This window comes from Astyanax mexicanus, chromosome 6 (genome assembly GCF_023375975.1).
Source record: "Astyanax mexicanus isolate ESR-SI-001 chromosome 6, AstMex3_surface, whole genome shotgun sequence".
NCBI lineage: Eukaryota > Metazoa > Chordata > Actinopteri > Characiformes > Acestrorhamphidae > Astyanax > Astyanax mexicanus.
Window position 1 is genome coordinate 42,331,547 of NC_064413.1, and position 16,608 is coordinate 42,348,154.

Here is a 16,608-nt window from a genome sequence, read left to right on the forward strand (position 1 = left end):
CTATCTGGCGCCAGCAGTGTGTGTCTATGTGTATGTGTTAAGGAATGCACGTCACAGTTGTTCTACAAATTCTGGCGCCAGGGTCATCTTCCTTTCTGCTTGCAGTATTTTGAGGACCAGCCTGATATGCTCACTAAGAGATTATGTCATATCACACGTCAGAAGAAGTTGACGTGTCACAATGGTGGCACTGTGCCCATAATTGGTGAAGTAAGATAGAAAGGGTTGGGAGGATCTGAAAAGGTATAAAAGAGAGCGTGGCATTTTTCCAAGGCAGGAGATCACTCTGTATTCATACGTGTGTCTTCTCAATAAATCTTGTTACTCATTCTGATCAAGACTCAGAGACTCTGAAAATTTCTTTCTTCCTGTCATTATTTTCCACCACAATTTGGCGTCACGAACAGGATGAGCATGGTCTTGCGGCGGAGGGGGAGAGACTAGCACCTGCCGAGGACGCTCTCCAGCAAAACAGCTGGGCCCCAGAAGCAAGGGAAAATTCCACAGAATAAAGGACAAGTACCGCGGGGGTAAGTGCGGCCTCTCCCCCCCATTCGCAAATCCAGGCCTCATCGACAAACATTGGTGGTGAGTGACAGGTTAACTAATTTACTCGTTAAGGAAATTTTAAATGTAAACAATTGTTCTTAAATTAATTTACTCCCCTCCATCCTTCCTTCAGCACTCCGCCCTGGACAGTGTATAGTTACATGACGGTGTACAAGACTAGCCTGGTCATAGCGAGGCCTTTATTGATGTATGTAAATATATCTTTGAAGTTAAAGAGAAGACTAGCCTGGTCATAGCGAGGCCTCTATTGATAGACGTGTCATTAGAGTAATAGGTCCCGGGACCGTGGGGAGGAGTGCATAAATAATACTATAATAGTACAGGGTACTGATTGTGTATTAAGCAGGGATAGAAGAAGGTAGGTGAGACGTGATTATTGGGGCTAAATTACTCTGAGTCATTAAAATCGAATGAGAGAACAAAATGGGATCCCAAGTAACTAAAGAATTGAAACTTAATCCAAAAATTCATGACGCAGCTCTTTTCAATCAAATGAGCCAAGACTATATGTGTATGTCTGTGTGTGTGTGTGTTTATGTAGTGTTGTTCAAAGGTTTGGAATCATTAGCATATAAACCCAATATACATATATTAAAGTAGGGCAGAATATTGAGCCATGCTGGAACTGTTCAATGTAACATGTTTCATTATCTTTATGGAAAATGCTGTAGAATTCTGAGGATGACAGTTTAGTGAATATGTGAGACAGCTTCATGTTTGAGTAGTAGTGATGAGTTATGTACAAATGTCCACATTGTGAAAGTCATCCCTGATTGAAACAGAAAAGAGATGAGGATTCCAGGCTTTTGATACAATGTGTGTGTGTGTTTCTGCGTGTGTTGAATAAAGCAGTGAGAGAGATAGACAAAACATCTCTTCTCTGCTATCTTCTATCACATTTGGTGTGCGTGTGCGTGTCTGTGTGTGTGTAAGTGTGTATGTTTCTAACATTTGTCTAACTCTGATATTCTATTAGCTAATCTAATGATGAATATAATGTGTGTGTGGCTGTGTCAGAATCGCTCCCTGTTCCAGAAATAGTGCACTATATAGTGTAAAACCATTTTTGCAAATACTGTTTAATACCGCAGCAGTACATTCTGTTCCCTATATAGTTCACTATGAAAAACCTAATGCATCACAAAATTTAGAAATTCCAAAATATACTATAATGCAATGCAGTGCTGTTGTATTAGATGTCCTCAGAGCAGGACAAACACGGTTTATTGTTTGGTTGTTCCATAATTCGTTTAGTAAATAGAAAATGCTACATAGTGAAAGAGTTAATGAGTGAGCCATTCTGAACACAGCTTCTGTCTTCATGTGGTTTAGGCCTTTTCTATTCTTATTCTTTTCTTATTGAGACTGACTTCAGCTCAGTCTCAGCTGAATGAGATTTAAAGAATACACATATCTAATTTCTCTAGTGATTCTCATGCATCTCAGTCTATGCTGATCTTTTGATTCTCTTAATGAGGATAGTAGATTTTAGAAACCAGTAAGAAAAGACCTTACTTTCTTTGGAAAGGTTTAATTTGACAAACTTAATATTGTATCTATTACGAGCTGTAGTGAATTGGGTCTCTCTTTCTGACTTTTAAACAAGGAGACATCAGATGTTTTTAAAAAAAATATATATATATATATGGAGCTTTCTGTTTTGCTTTCCATATGTTTTCTATTTCTCGCAATGAAGAACTTGCTTGCATATTCTTGGCTATATTTTGAGTCCCCATCAGAGCACAACAATATAATGTTAATGTTTATACAGTTTAGAAATATCAAGCATCGTTTGGCTGGAAATAATTTTTGTTTTAGTTATTTCATGAGGCTAAACAATTTTTAACCATGTTAGAATTCCTTTCAGGATTTTCTTTTTTATTATTATTTTTTTCTTTTAAGGTTTTTTTTGGAGGGATTTTTCTCTTTTGACTGAATGTTGCTCAGTGCTGTTTTCTGGGTGTTTGAGAAGGCGGGGGTGGTGCTCATCACAGGAGTTTTGACCCTCAGAGACAGGGTCCTCTGCAACAGTACTGTGAACATCATCTGAACCAGAGCACTTCATGAGGAGAGTCTCAGATGAGAGACTGTGTTTGGTCCAGCTGTCGGTCGATGGCTGGACTGCGTCTTCACCGGACCTGCTGTGATTGAAATGTTACAGCACTGGTCCAGGAAACTGGTTTCAGATCTGGAAGAACTGAGCGATCAGAGACCGCTTCAGACAGCACCTGCTCAACCATCAACACCACCCACCCCCATCAGCCAATCAGCCCAGTGGATCCACCCCTCAGCCTGAGCCAGCAACAGAGACGTGAGACCAGATTTTTTATTTTTATGCCTGTTTACTTTTTTCCATTAAAAGGAGTGATTTTATTTAATTTTTGATGTTTATGCCTCATGTAGAAAATGTTTGGTTAAACTTTAAATCTGGTGGTGACTCAAATTATGACTGTTTTACCTTTCTTTTTAAGGAAAAAAAAAAAGGGAGGTTTTAGCTTTTTTTGTTTCTCTTTTAAATAGTGTTTCTCATCAAAAACTTTGATGAATTAAAAATAATATCTAGTTCAGGGAAAAAATCTTTAATTTCATTGTAAACAGTAGCCAAACATGGTTGCTGGGCAGATTAATACATTAGAGGCCTATCACACATTGGCCCTCAATTTTCACTGGAAAGTTTTTTTTTTTAGGTTTACATTATGTAATTTATGTTGCCTAATGACTATGATTTGTATAAAACATTTTTAATAACAATCTTCTCCATTAAGGCTTATGTAAGGGAAGTTGTTTACTGGCTTTTGACAAAATTAATACATATAAACTCAGATGTAGTTGTAACTAGCTAAAGTAACCAAGCATGCTGGCTTAAATAAAAATCAACCATTTAAAATCTTATTAATACATCAATGTAGACTATCAACTACAAAAAGAGCTTTGCTTGCTCCAAAAGTTTTAAAAATATATATATATAGGGTAAGATAGAAATCTTTCTCTTATATGTGCATTAATATTAATGCTAAATTAATTCAATATATATAATAATAACTAGCTTGCTAAACCACCAGCTAACAGTCTTGCAACTATGCCAAACAAGTGAAACTTAGATATGTTTTTATTTTTTGCAATTAATTTACAGGTAGCACAGTTCGCAAAAATATATATTGGAACTGAACAAGGAAAATAAATATTAGGCCAATAACTTCAAACAGGACCACTGCAGCTCATAGCTTCAAAATCACTGTCATAGGAACTAGTTAGTCTAAACTTAGGTGGACCATGCCTACAACAGCTTGTGGACACAACTCCACACACATTTAAATTCTAACATCAGCCAAATGTTTTTAGACTCAAGTTAACAGATGGAAAATAAGTTTACGAAGGATATAGAGGAAATGCACTGACTGCATCATACTCATCAGAGTTTTGGAGGAACTGAACCCTCTACTTAATAACTAAAATAAAAAGGGGGTGTTTTATGCTCTTTGTGTGTTCGCCCTCAAATAACAGCACTAATCAGACTAAATATTCTGAACAATGCTTTAAGGATTTCTGAGTATGTGTAAAGTTGAGGATTGTTTGTCTACAGATTGGCATTAAGAATTTTGGCACATAACAAACTATTTTAAAATAAATAAAACTAAGATTATTCTGAAGTGCACAAATAAGTTTTAGATGTGCTTCAAAGGAAGAACTGGGTGATCCCTGATGGATATAAACTGATAGAGAGTTACAAATCTTTGGTGCATAAATACAGAATGCAACGCTAAATGTTCTCAACAAATGAGCTGGAATTGTCGATCTGTCAGGAGTCCTGATATATACTTAGCTGCTAAGCAGTTAAGAGATTTTTACACTTTTTACACTAAATGAATATTAAAATCCAATCTAAATAATCTTCTCTCTTTTTTTATGTGTGTGAGTTAGAACTGTAGCTGCAGCTTTTTGACCACGATGCAATTTGTAAATTGTAGAGAATAATAATTGTAATCCAGAGAATAATGCATTACAATACTCTAATCAAAACAAAGGTGTAGATCAGCTTCTCAGCATCTAGTGTAAGAAAATGTCCAATTAATGTATAAAAAATATATACATTATTGTGGTTGAAGATTAAATTAGACAATGTGAAAGGTTAAAAGAAAATAAGAAGGCATTTGATAAATAAATGTTGAGACTATGTATTCTATAGTCTAGAGCGAAAACAGTGACAATGTTGAAAAACATTGACTTGATTTTAACACTTTTAAACTTCATGTTGTAATTCTGGGAGGGAAAAAAAAAAAAAAGAGAAAGTTAATGTAGTAAAATTTGTTTATGAATCTTCTCAGATCCATGGTGGGCATGACGAGGCAGGGAGAGTCCGGCGTGGGGACTGGTGTGCAATAGGCCCCAGCATGTCCACAGCTGAGATGAAGAAACACTTGTTCTCATACTCTGTATGCGGACACTTGTCATTACTCCCGGGGCTTCTTAGGCGTTATGTAGACCATCATGGAATCTTGGATGATTCCATTTGGTCTAGAAGGGGGGAGTGAAGGGTGTGATTGGAGATAACCACACCTTTACACTCTTATTCTTAAATGTTTTATACATTTATATATACAGTTATTATTTTTACTGTTCACTTTATAATTCACTTAATAACCTTATGATTTTTGCTCTCTTTTTAACTGTCACGGCGACACAAGGCTTTGGAGGTTGTTTTTACTTTTTCAGGAATCAGGAAGGTCAGAGTGTTTTCATCAACAATAAGAGCTGTGAGGAGAACGTGACCCTGAGCGGCAGAGAAGCTTCACTGCTGTTCTGCTGTTCTGGGACCAGTGCATATGAACTAGGAGACAACAAGTTATCTGAGTGAAGTGCTGGAAACCTCTCCTCAGATAGCCAGAAGATCTTTCCATCCACTCTTTTCCTCTGTCTCATCTTCTCACAGACTTTAGGACACTTAAGGACTGTCTGCTGTGTTCATGAAGGACACAGTGCTGAACAACATCATGATAAGAACTTGTTGCTCAGACAGGCTGGAGCTAATCACGTCATTAAAACTGGACAACATGCTGTTAACTGGACTCTGCTGACGTAATCATATTGATAAGTTCTGTACAATCACATGTCATTTGCAAAATGTATAACTGCTTGGATGAAGTATGAGGAATTCTCTCTGGCCCTCGACTGGCTTTAGTTTATTTCTTTCTTTCTCTCTCTCTCTCTCTCTCTCTATCTCTCTCTCTCGCGCGCGAATGTGTTGACCTATCGAGATTTTATTTGTTGATGTACTTTTACTCTTTTCTAATATATATCTATTAATTTTTGTTCCGCCATATGCAGAAGAAAGGCCAGTTCCTGCAAGTTACAGTAGATACAATAGAGTTAGATACTGCATTTGGGCTAGACCGTTTGTTTAATGAAGGTAAAGAAAATTAGCTGTAAAAAGAAAATTTCATTATTGATTCAGAATCAAAGGGGGGAGTGTGATGGAAGGTGTTTATTGAAATGATTCATAATCAATGACGTGTGATGATTCATAAACAATGACGACTATTAATGATATTACTTTTTGTTCTATGCGATGATAATGTGTACTGTGAACATTCTACCCTCAGTGAGCTTTTCTGAAATGCTGAGTAAGAGTTTTCTCTATCTGGCGCCAGCAGTGTGTGTCTATGTGTATGTGTTAAGGAATGCACGTCACAGTTGTTCTACAAATTCTGGCGCCAGGGTCATCTTCCTTTCTGCTTGCAGTATTTTGAGGACCAGCCTGATATGCTCACTAAGAGATTATGTCATATCACACGTCAGAAGAAGTTGACGTGTCACAATGGTGGCACTGTGCCCATAATTGGTGAAGTAAGATAGAAAGGGTTGGGAGGATCTGAAAAGGTATAAAAGAGAGCGTGGCATTTTTCCAAGGCAGGAGATCACTCTGTATTCATACGTGTGTCTTCTCAATAAATCTTGTTACTCATTCTGATCAAGACTCAGAGACTCTGAAAATTTCTTTCTTCCTGTCATTATTTTCCACCACACAGGACTTAGCACACTGCTATAAGTACCAATTACTCTTACATAATATTTTGAGACACTGATTTTGAGTTATCATTGGCTGTAAGCTGTAATCATCAACAATAAGAAAATAAATGTTTAAAATAAAAAAGTTGCCACCTGGATTTATCTACGCAAATTATCTGGGGATGCTGCAGTTGGTCTGCAGGTCTAGATTCAGCAACAGTATGTGCTGAAAGAATGAGGTCAGCTGACTACCTGAATATACTGAATATAGACCAGGTTACCAATGGATTTTTTCTTCCCTGATGACACGGAAATATTTCAAGATAACAATGTCAGGATTCATGGGGCTGGAATTGTGAAAGAGTCATTCAGAGAGCATAAGATCATCATTTTTACACATGGATTGTTCACCAGAGTCCAGATCATAACCTCATTGTGAATCTTTGAGATGTGCTGCGGTCAGACTGTACCATCATCAGTGCAAGATCTTGGTGAAAAAATTAATGCAACACTGGATTGAAATAAATCTTGTGAAGCTTATCGAAACAATGCCACAGTGAATGCGTGCCACAATCAAAGCTAAAGACGATCCAAAGACTTTTTTTTTGGTGGCATTTTTTTTTGCCAGACTGTGTAGATCACTCTGTGTGTAATACAACTATATAATATTTGAGATTCACACTTTGAACTGAATTACTGAGATAAAGTGACTCATGTTTCAATGATATTCACTAGATTTTGTTGTCTCAAAACACCAATTTCAAGACATACTGTGTATCCTGAAAATTTATGTATGTATAAAATGAGTTGAGTTAATGTGATTTGAAGTAATTTGTCAGTTACCACCCACACCACTGTTGTTTTGAGGTCGTTTTTTTCCCCGCAGTAAACGTTTACTCAATGTTGGTTGCTTTGCTATCTGGTTTATGACTTGCGAGAACCTGAGGTAATAGTAACCCAAACTTTTATTTGGGTGGAGATTTTTTTTTAATAATTAATAAATAAAATGCAAAAAGGGGGAACCGAAACACTTATTAACACTTATTATGAGCCACAGTTTGAGTTGTTTCTGTGTTGGACACGCTCCACAACAAACAAACAAACAAACAACAACACAGAGAAGAGCAGCGCAGACTCACCGGCTTTACTGAAGCTGGACTGAAGCTGAACAGTGTGTTGATTCGGATTTCCGGATGAAAAAGTGAACAGAGCGAAAGTGGTTGCAGAGCGCGAGGCTGTAGAAACGCACGGGGTGAGAGACGGGGCTCGTGCGCTGAACTCACATCAGCTGGACTAAGTTTGAGGAGTGTCTCTCCATTTCCAACACAAACAGAGAAGAGCAGGAGGAGCTGAGCTGAGTTATGCAATACAGTCAGAGCGCACAGCCATTACCCTCAGCCGCTGCTCAACATACATAAAAACACTTCACTTCTTCTGCTGCTGGGAGAAAAGGCTCCTCAGAGTTCTGCTCCACCTGAGAGGCGTCTGAAGACCCCTGTCCCGGTCCTGCAGCTCCTCTCACAGCCTGCCGCCTCCCCCAGAGCAGCGGAGAGCAGCGTGGAGCAGCGGAGCGGACTGTCTGAAGCGCGGCGCTCCAACAAGGAGGAGAGAGCGAGCGAGCGCAAGCGTGGGTGTTCTGATCAGAGGGGCGGGACTCTAACAGAGCTAACTACCGTCACGCGCGACCATCCGTCCACCCAACGCTGCTGCTGCTGCTGCTGCTACTGCCCCCAGTCTGGTTAACTGCACTGGGGTATATATATATGTATGGGTCATTACCCTGACATTAAATAAATAATATTGAATTACTTCAAGTGCAAAAAAAAAAAAAAAAAAAAAACAAGACTGGGAAACAGCTTCATTCCAGAAGCTGTAAGACTCTTAAACTCCACCTAGCCAAAACACTGCACTGACACTTTATAAGAACAATTACACAGTTAAAAATAACACTGACACTTTATTCACACTAAAGCCCTGTCCTGACGGATTAGTTTCTCAGGGAGGTCCTGGGGTAATTTTCTCATTTATAGAGGATCCTCTGTGATTTTATTCCCGTACGGAACAACCATGTACGTTTTTTTTTTCTTCAAATGTTCTCTTAATTTTATACAACAGTTTTTTTTACAAAATGAATAAAGAAAATCTAATGAATAAGCTTTAATCAAACTGTGCCCTCCGCCAAAAATTAGTTCCACAACAAGTGAACTGTAACAGAACTGTAACTACAAAACGGTGTATGGTTTAGCCTATCCGTTAGCTTGAATTCAAAATTGGGGATTAAGGGGGTTAGTAAATGTTAGGACTTATAACATAAGTCTTATAATAACGCTGAACCTCTCCTCTTCTGCTCTACGGACTCGTCTTCACGTTAAAGCTGCGCGTTTGCAAGCATTTCTGTTTGTTTTGCTGGGTGGTGTTGGTTAGCTAGCCGGCTGGACTGTGGTTAGGTTAGTGTAGCTTGCTTTAGCTTAGCATTAGCTTAGCCTAGCCTGGCTGATGGTATGTAGTGAGAGCCGTCAGACTGCGGTGAGATGACTGAGGTGCTAGCCCGTGCTAAGCTAATGCTGCTGCCAGTGTTGGTGGAGGTGATGGTACTAAAATGTCTTGTGTTTATTTGCGGTTACTCTGCAAAGCGTCCGCGAGTGATAGATATTTAGTGAGAGAAGACTGTGCTGTTATTACAAATATCAGCACGGTTAGAATACTTCTCAAGCAATCAGGTTTTGAGGCCGGTACTAAATGTTGTATAATCTCAAAACATCCTCTGACGAAATTACAGGCTGAATTACTACTGTGTTTGCGCTGAACTCTGTTGTCCTCCAGAAATTTTAGTCCCGTCTGGATGCACATTGCTGAGCTTCGTCACCTCGCATTTAAAAAAATAGCCATTTGTCCACTGCCATACAGTAATTACACTTTGGGAGCACGTTTTCCACAGAGATCCACATAAACACAACAGCGAGTGGAAATAGAGGAGCTACTGAAAGCGATATCATGTGACAGAGAAAGCCAAAAAAACCCTGCTCCTCCTGTTTTTTCAATTGCAGTCCGGACGCAAGAGTTTTATCACTGAATAGATGTGTGATTTTTTTTTTTGGTGTTAAAATTCTAACATTGAATCAACATTCATTTAAATGTTTTGGTTGGCTGAAATGCTAACTGATGCTACACCTCTTTATGACTCATACGGACTTATTCCCTAATTAATGTTGATCTATTTCTAAGCAGAAAGATGGTTCTTTTTATTTGGACATTAGAGAGAGCACCACAAACAGTCACACTCTCTCACACTTTCTCACACCCTTTCACACTCTCGCACACTACCAGTTCCGATGATCTTAACAGTGAGATACCCGTGCAAAAGGTGGCCATGATCACAAACACTTTCAGATAGGGATGCTTGATAACTGGCAAATTACTTATATATCATATATTACAATATCTATATTATACTTACAGAATATACGTACAGAATCACATGACAAGAAAATGTCCTGATATTTGTATTTTGACACAAAAGACTGCTTCAGGCTAATTACTCTAACAACACAGAACACTGAATAAACGTTGATGATGAAAAGACAACCTCAAAACATTTATAACATTTATTTAACATTGAATTCTGAAATTAAATTAATATTCATTTTAAGGCTTTGAATGTTAGGGGCTCAAAGATTTTATACGGTTTTACAGAAAAAAAACGTGAACCTATTTACATCATTCTAAATGCCACTTTTGCGCACTTATAATCACTTATGCTCCTATGCTGATTGCAGTCAATTAAATGAGCAGGTGTCCTGATACTTTTGTCCATATGGTGCATATGAATGGAAGGATATAAGGAATGACTAAATAACTTTTTTTAAGTTGGTAAATAACATTTTTATTTAAAATATATTCTCAAAAAGTAGTTATAGCTATTTATAGTTGGTCAATAATTCCATGTCAGTCCTGTTTCATTAATCTAATTAATCACATTATTTTGACTTAATATTTTTCAGATTGTCTCCATACCTGGTTGAGGTAAAGCTCAAGCTGTTTTCTGCCAAGACACAGGTAAAAATATGAAGGAAAATGTTTCTTTGAAACAGAACAAGGTTATCATGAACAATTAAACATGTTTTGTAACACTAGGCCGACCTATCAACCAATCAAATGCCAGCTGTCACAAACATGTTCCACCTTGTCATGAGGCTTGGGTTCACAGGGTGGACACATTCATGACAGGAAATAAAAGATGGGAATATATAGTTGGGAATATATTTCTGTGTAGGCTGAAGTAAAAATTATTGCAAAAAAAATATTTTAAGAAACACAAAAGGGGGCGCCGAGTGGTCCAGCGGTCTAAGGCGCTGCCACTATGAGCAGGAGGTCGCAGGTTCGAACCCCTGCTCATGCAGCTTTGCCATCAAGCTGCCGGTGTCAGAGGGAGCAAAATTGGCCCTGCTCCCTCTGGGTGGGTAGATGGCGCTCTCTCCCCACATCGCTCCTAGGGTGATGTCTGCAGCACAGGGCGTCTGTGAGCTGATGTACCGGAGCCGAGCCGCTGTGCTTTCCTCCAAGCACGCTGGCTGCTCGGCAATGCTGCATCAGCAGCAGCTCGAAAAGAAGCGGTGGCTGACTTCACATGTATCGGAGGAGGCATGTGTTAGTCTTCACCCTCCTGGTGTGTTAGGGCATCACTAGTGATAGGGGGAGTCCTAATGAGTGGGTTGGGTAATTGGCCATGTAAATTGGGGAGAAAATGGGAAAAATTTGAAATAAAATTATTAAAAAAAAAAAGAAACACAAAAGGCACAATATTTTGAGAATGACCCATGTCCAAATGAACACCCCTTCTAAGTACATTCAGCTGTCTTACTTTTACAGCTACTTTTACTTTAACATTTATCTTTACTGATAAAGATGTGCGAAAACATGAACCTGTTGTCATCATGCCAAATGCCAGGCATGGGTGTTCCCTGGAATCATGTAATTATGTTCTCAATCCAATACTTTTGGGATGAGCTGGGGGGTTAGGGATGAGGTGGGTGGTGATCATCAATTTCCTAACCTCACTTATGCTCTTGTCGCTGATTACAGTCAAATGAATAAGCGGGTGTCCCAATACTTTTGTCCATATAGTGCATATGAATTATCACTCACAGTGCACAGCTCAGGTGAGCAACAGGAGTGCAGGGGGTCCCCCACACATATCCCACAGGTCAGTACAGTGTTCTTTAGCTTCCATGGTACATGTCAACAAGTTCCTAGTTCCATTGTTATTACTAGTTTGTGTCCCATGACTTTTGGCATGTCAGTGTAGATACACAGATTCTATTAAATGACATTGCTAACAAAATGGTGTGAAGGAGCTGAAGAAGTGTTTTTTTATTGGAGTCATAGACCGCAGTCAAATATTTTTAGGGTGTTTGTGACATGACATCACTTAATCAAATCCTTACAGCGGTGCTCCAACATATAGTGTAAAGCTTTCCTAGATAAATACAGGCTGTTACTGCAGCAAACAGAGAGTGGACAAACTCTCTAGAACCCTCTAAAAATCAGAAATAAGGTACTTGTTTGGCCTATTTTTACCTAGGTAACCCAGTAAGGACACGACAATCTCACTGGTGCTCATTATAAACAGCCAAAACAGGCTCATAATCCTATCATTCATAATTTATTCAGATAGACCATCAACAGTTCCAGTGCCCTTCAACAAGTAATGCTATACAGTATCTGAAATCTGAACAAGACTGCTGGGACACTTGAGTCCTCAGTGGTTTTCCATTCTCTTGTATCCTCACTAAATAAACTCACTGATGAAAAATCTGATCTTTTGAAATCCTTACTGTGATTTATTTGTTTAAAAAAAAAAATCCAGACAGTGAAAGTCAATCAGACACTTCCTTCCTCCACTATGGAGTTTAGAGTTTGCTCTATTCTGGTATTAGACGTTGCCTACATCTGCTCATTTATACCCAGTACAGTCTCGGCATCACCATGACAACACCAATAGGATGAAACAAGTTGGCAAAGGAGCGACAGTGTGCCTCAATGTTTCATGCATGGATACAAATCCTCGCATGAATCTCACATGGAGTTGGCCTTTCTAAGAAAAGCACACTGAAGGTGTTCACAGGCTTTTCTCTTTTCTGACTCATTTGGATTTGAGCTTCCAAAGGACAGCATGGCACAAGGTCAGTGTGTAACTGTTTCTCCACCAAACTGTGCCAACTGTGCCAATATAATAAAACATACACATTCTGTTAGACCCGCAAATAAAGAAAGAAGAAAGAGTGCCTCAATCATAATCATCAGAATACTGTACCCTCTGCAAACACTGCAAATTTTTGAATTGTGTATAGTTACCATTTTATCATGGTTACCATTCAAATATTGCAAATCAGTTGAATTGTTCATGGTTACTATTCTATCGGGCTTACCATTCAAACATTGCAAATATCTTGAATTATTCATGGTTAACATTTAATCATGTTTACAATTAAAAAAAAAATGTGAATTATGCATGGTTACCATTTTATCTTGGTTAGCATTCAGACATTTAAAAAAATGTTCAATTGTTCATAGTTACCATTTATCATGGATATCATTCAAATGTTGCAAATTTGTTGAATTGTTCATGGTTACCATTTTACTTAAAGATATAAGCTTTACATCAGCTAAACATTGGGACAATATGATAAATAATAGGTGAATTAATATCGTTAATTGCTGAAAATGCAGCAATATTAAATAAGCTTAATATTTTATGAATATATATATATATATATATATATATATATATATATATATAAACACGGTATACATTTTTCATTATTAGTTGACATGTTAAGATTGCAGATAGCAGATAGTAGTTCATTTAGTGTTGTGTTTGAACCCCACCGACTAGGTGTACTCTGTTGTTAGATCCCACTGTTAAAACCGCATGAACTGTAATAATTTTGATACATTTAAACAATCGCAATATATTGGCGTGCTAATAGTATCGTAATAATAAGTGATTATATGGACACCCCTGTATCGTGATGCATATCGCATAACCAAGTTCTTGCCAATACACAGCCGTATTATATACAGTATATTTACACCCTTTAATCAAGGGAAATGATATAAACTGTGCAGAAAGTGCTTTAAGATGAAGGTTAACATTCTTCTATATTTGGAATAGTGTGTTCACTCAGAGTAAATATTGAACAATGTATTGTTAAACAGCAGTAATATCAAATTTGCTGACACAAAACTAGACATGTTATATTTAAACTGGCATGCCTGCATATTACATTGATAATATATATGTATTATACTTATAATGAATATAAACCAACTGGGTTCATCAGAATACATGTAAACCCCCTCCGTTATCTCATCAGGCTGGGGCCTCTTGTTTTCACGCTGTTGAATATTTTAGAATGGAAATGTTCTGTAAGCACACTGGCTGGATATTGTTAGTCATAGTCCAGAGTGCTGCGCATTGTGGGGGCGTGCTCGCCTTGAAATGGGTATTTTTAGCACATTCCTGGGGTATTACACACCCCTTCATCACACAGAGAAGGCTGGGGTGTGTCGGAGAACCAGGCACTCATTCATTAGCAGTGGGTGTGTGTGTGACCGTGCAGGGCTCGTGGGCTTTCACCAGCTTGAGTGGGTATAAGAGTGAGCGCTCTGTACACTCCTGCAGTATTCCCCCAACAGCCACAGGGAAATTATCCCGGGGTTTCCCAGAATTACACTCAGTGAGGCATGGAGATGTGCAGAATAAATATCAGGAAGAATGCAACAGAATCTACTGCGATCACAGCACACATAACACTCTATTTTTTATTAGATGCAGTTTTGTTGTGCAATACTCATATAACTATATAGTTAGACCTATTTCTATCCTTTTAGTAATAATTCCCATGTGCTCAAGTAAACACAAAATGAGATTTCAGAGCTGATGTTGAAAAAGATAAACTATCCTGCCATCTACTGGACATTTAGTTTTATTACAACAAGAAGGCATTAACTCCTAAACGTTCCTGTTTATGAACGCTGCTGTTGAATAGTCTAGAGTATGGCCTTATGTTTCTTTTTTTGTTTTATTATTAGAAATCATGCTTTTAGGTCCGACTGTTATTGTTTGATCATTAGATTTATTTCCAAAACAAATATGCAATCATAGTTCCTGAAAGAAAAACATTAGAATACATTTTATACACACAACCAACAGTTTAACAACAATCCTATTATTCTGTAGTCCAGTAGCAGGGCTGTATGGCCCAGACATTCATTGCTGCTCTTCACCTGTCAGACCACTAATACATCTCTTTCTTCAGAGACTTAAACTTAGTCTCTCAGAAACAGAGACTTAGTCCAATGTTAAGCTGAGCTAAAGGTGCTGTTGCCATGTGGGTCAGCCAGACTCAGTTTGTAGCAGTTTTCTCCACTTCCCATGAGTCTTTTAAAGGTGTAGGAAACAGTACTCACTGCTCTCTAACATCATCTCTAATTTATCTGATGGAAAAAAATGTAGACGTTTAATAGTTAGAATTATCTGTGGTATTATGATGAAAGTGTGCATGTGCTGTGTGTAAGCATGTAAGTGCTTTACTACAGACAAAGGCATTGTAAATTGACATTTTTATTAATCTATTTCCAAAGCTCAGTTTATTTCCATTGCTACTTAATTTTTTTACAACACTAAAATGACCTTTGTACAGTTTTCAGTTCATTTGATTTCCTTAAAGGCCTTGGATTTTGTACTATTTCTGTTTATTGACAAGCACCTGAAGAGCTGAAACGGCAAAAATACAGGGGGAAAAATGTTAGTGTTCTAAAACTTTTAACCAGTAGAGCATAGAGTTATTTAGTTGCCTTACTGAGCACCAAAAAGTTACATTTTTAGTTAATTTTTTTCAAATTATATAAATTCCTTTATTTTTCCTAGATTTTTGTCTCATAAGCACAAATATCTTTTTCATATACGGTATATACAGTGAACTGCAAAGTAAAGCAACAATTACAAATATGTTAAAAAACATGAATTGCAAAGTGTTCAAATGTATGAATAGTTTCTCCTGTTTGAATACACATAATACTTTCAAAATCCAACAAATAAACAATTAAATCATGTCTAAATATGGGACATCCTTATTTTTCAGAGGTAGACTATGGCTATATGTAGCTTTCATAACTTCATTTGAAGTTCATTAAATCTTTTTTTTGTAGTGATAAAAATGAAGTCAAGCAATACCAGCATAGCAGTCAGATTATTTAGGAGTGTGAAGTACCTGTAAGGAGTATGTATGTGTTATACTAAAATCATTGTCTTAAATACTTGTGTTTTCAAGTTATTTATGTTTTATTTGTTTAAATATTTTAAATATTAGTGTTTTTAAGTATGTGTATGTTGTTTATTTTAAATAGAAAAAATAATAATATTTTAAAATTTACTTATTTTACTTAGAATCTTGCTTCATCTGTTGGTTTTTAATTGTTAGTATTATGATGAAAGCATTTTGACAACAACTGGGTCAGCCTGGTTATAATTCTGAACTACGCTCTGTTGTTCCCATGTGGTCTCAGCGGTGGGTTGCATTTATTAAGTTAGTGTGATTAACCTTGAAAAACAACCTCAGCTGTCTGCAGCCTTTATCACAATATCGCCATCTGCTGGCCACTTGTGATTTATAAACAGACTTCTTAGGAAAGCCATGTCTGTAGAAAAGTACCTAAAACATCACATTAGTGTTGGCCATTATAGATATAGTTCTTTTAAGGAGTGTAGTAATAAAAAAAAAAATTAGAATTAAATTAGATTTTATGTCCTATAATTTTGGACAAAAACTTTTTTTAATGTATTCTGAGTCCTGTATTTCAAAATGCTATTATACTAATGTTACAAGGTGTAGCCAAAAACTGTCTGACTCATTTGCCTGTAAGGAATTTAATATCTCAAATAAAATTAGATAGATGTTCCTGATATTGTAGTAGCCAAAGACAATTTCAACTGAACATATTAGCTAAGGAGAGGCATGGAGGTCTTTA

The 16,608-nt window shown here is 37.4% G+C and overlaps 1 protein-coding gene across 4 annotated transcripts in view; it reads right to left on the bottom strand.

Moving 5' to 3' along the window:
* osbpl3b (oxysterol binding protein-like 3b) overlaps positions 1 to 8,189 on the bottom strand; it is a 112,298-nt gene extending 104,109 nt beyond the window's left edge. For 2 of the 4 annotated variants that reach the window (XM_049480241.1, XM_049480242.1), the window contains exon 1: positions 7,716 to 8,188. The gene's annotated coding sequence lies outside the window, so the exon portion shown is untranslated. Of the gene's footprint in view, positions 1 to 7,715 lie in introns of all 4 variants that reach the window. The other 2 variants (XM_049480239.1, XM_049480243.1) reach the window with 2 other exon arrangements.
* Positions 8,190 to 16,608: the final 8,419 nt, after the last annotated feature.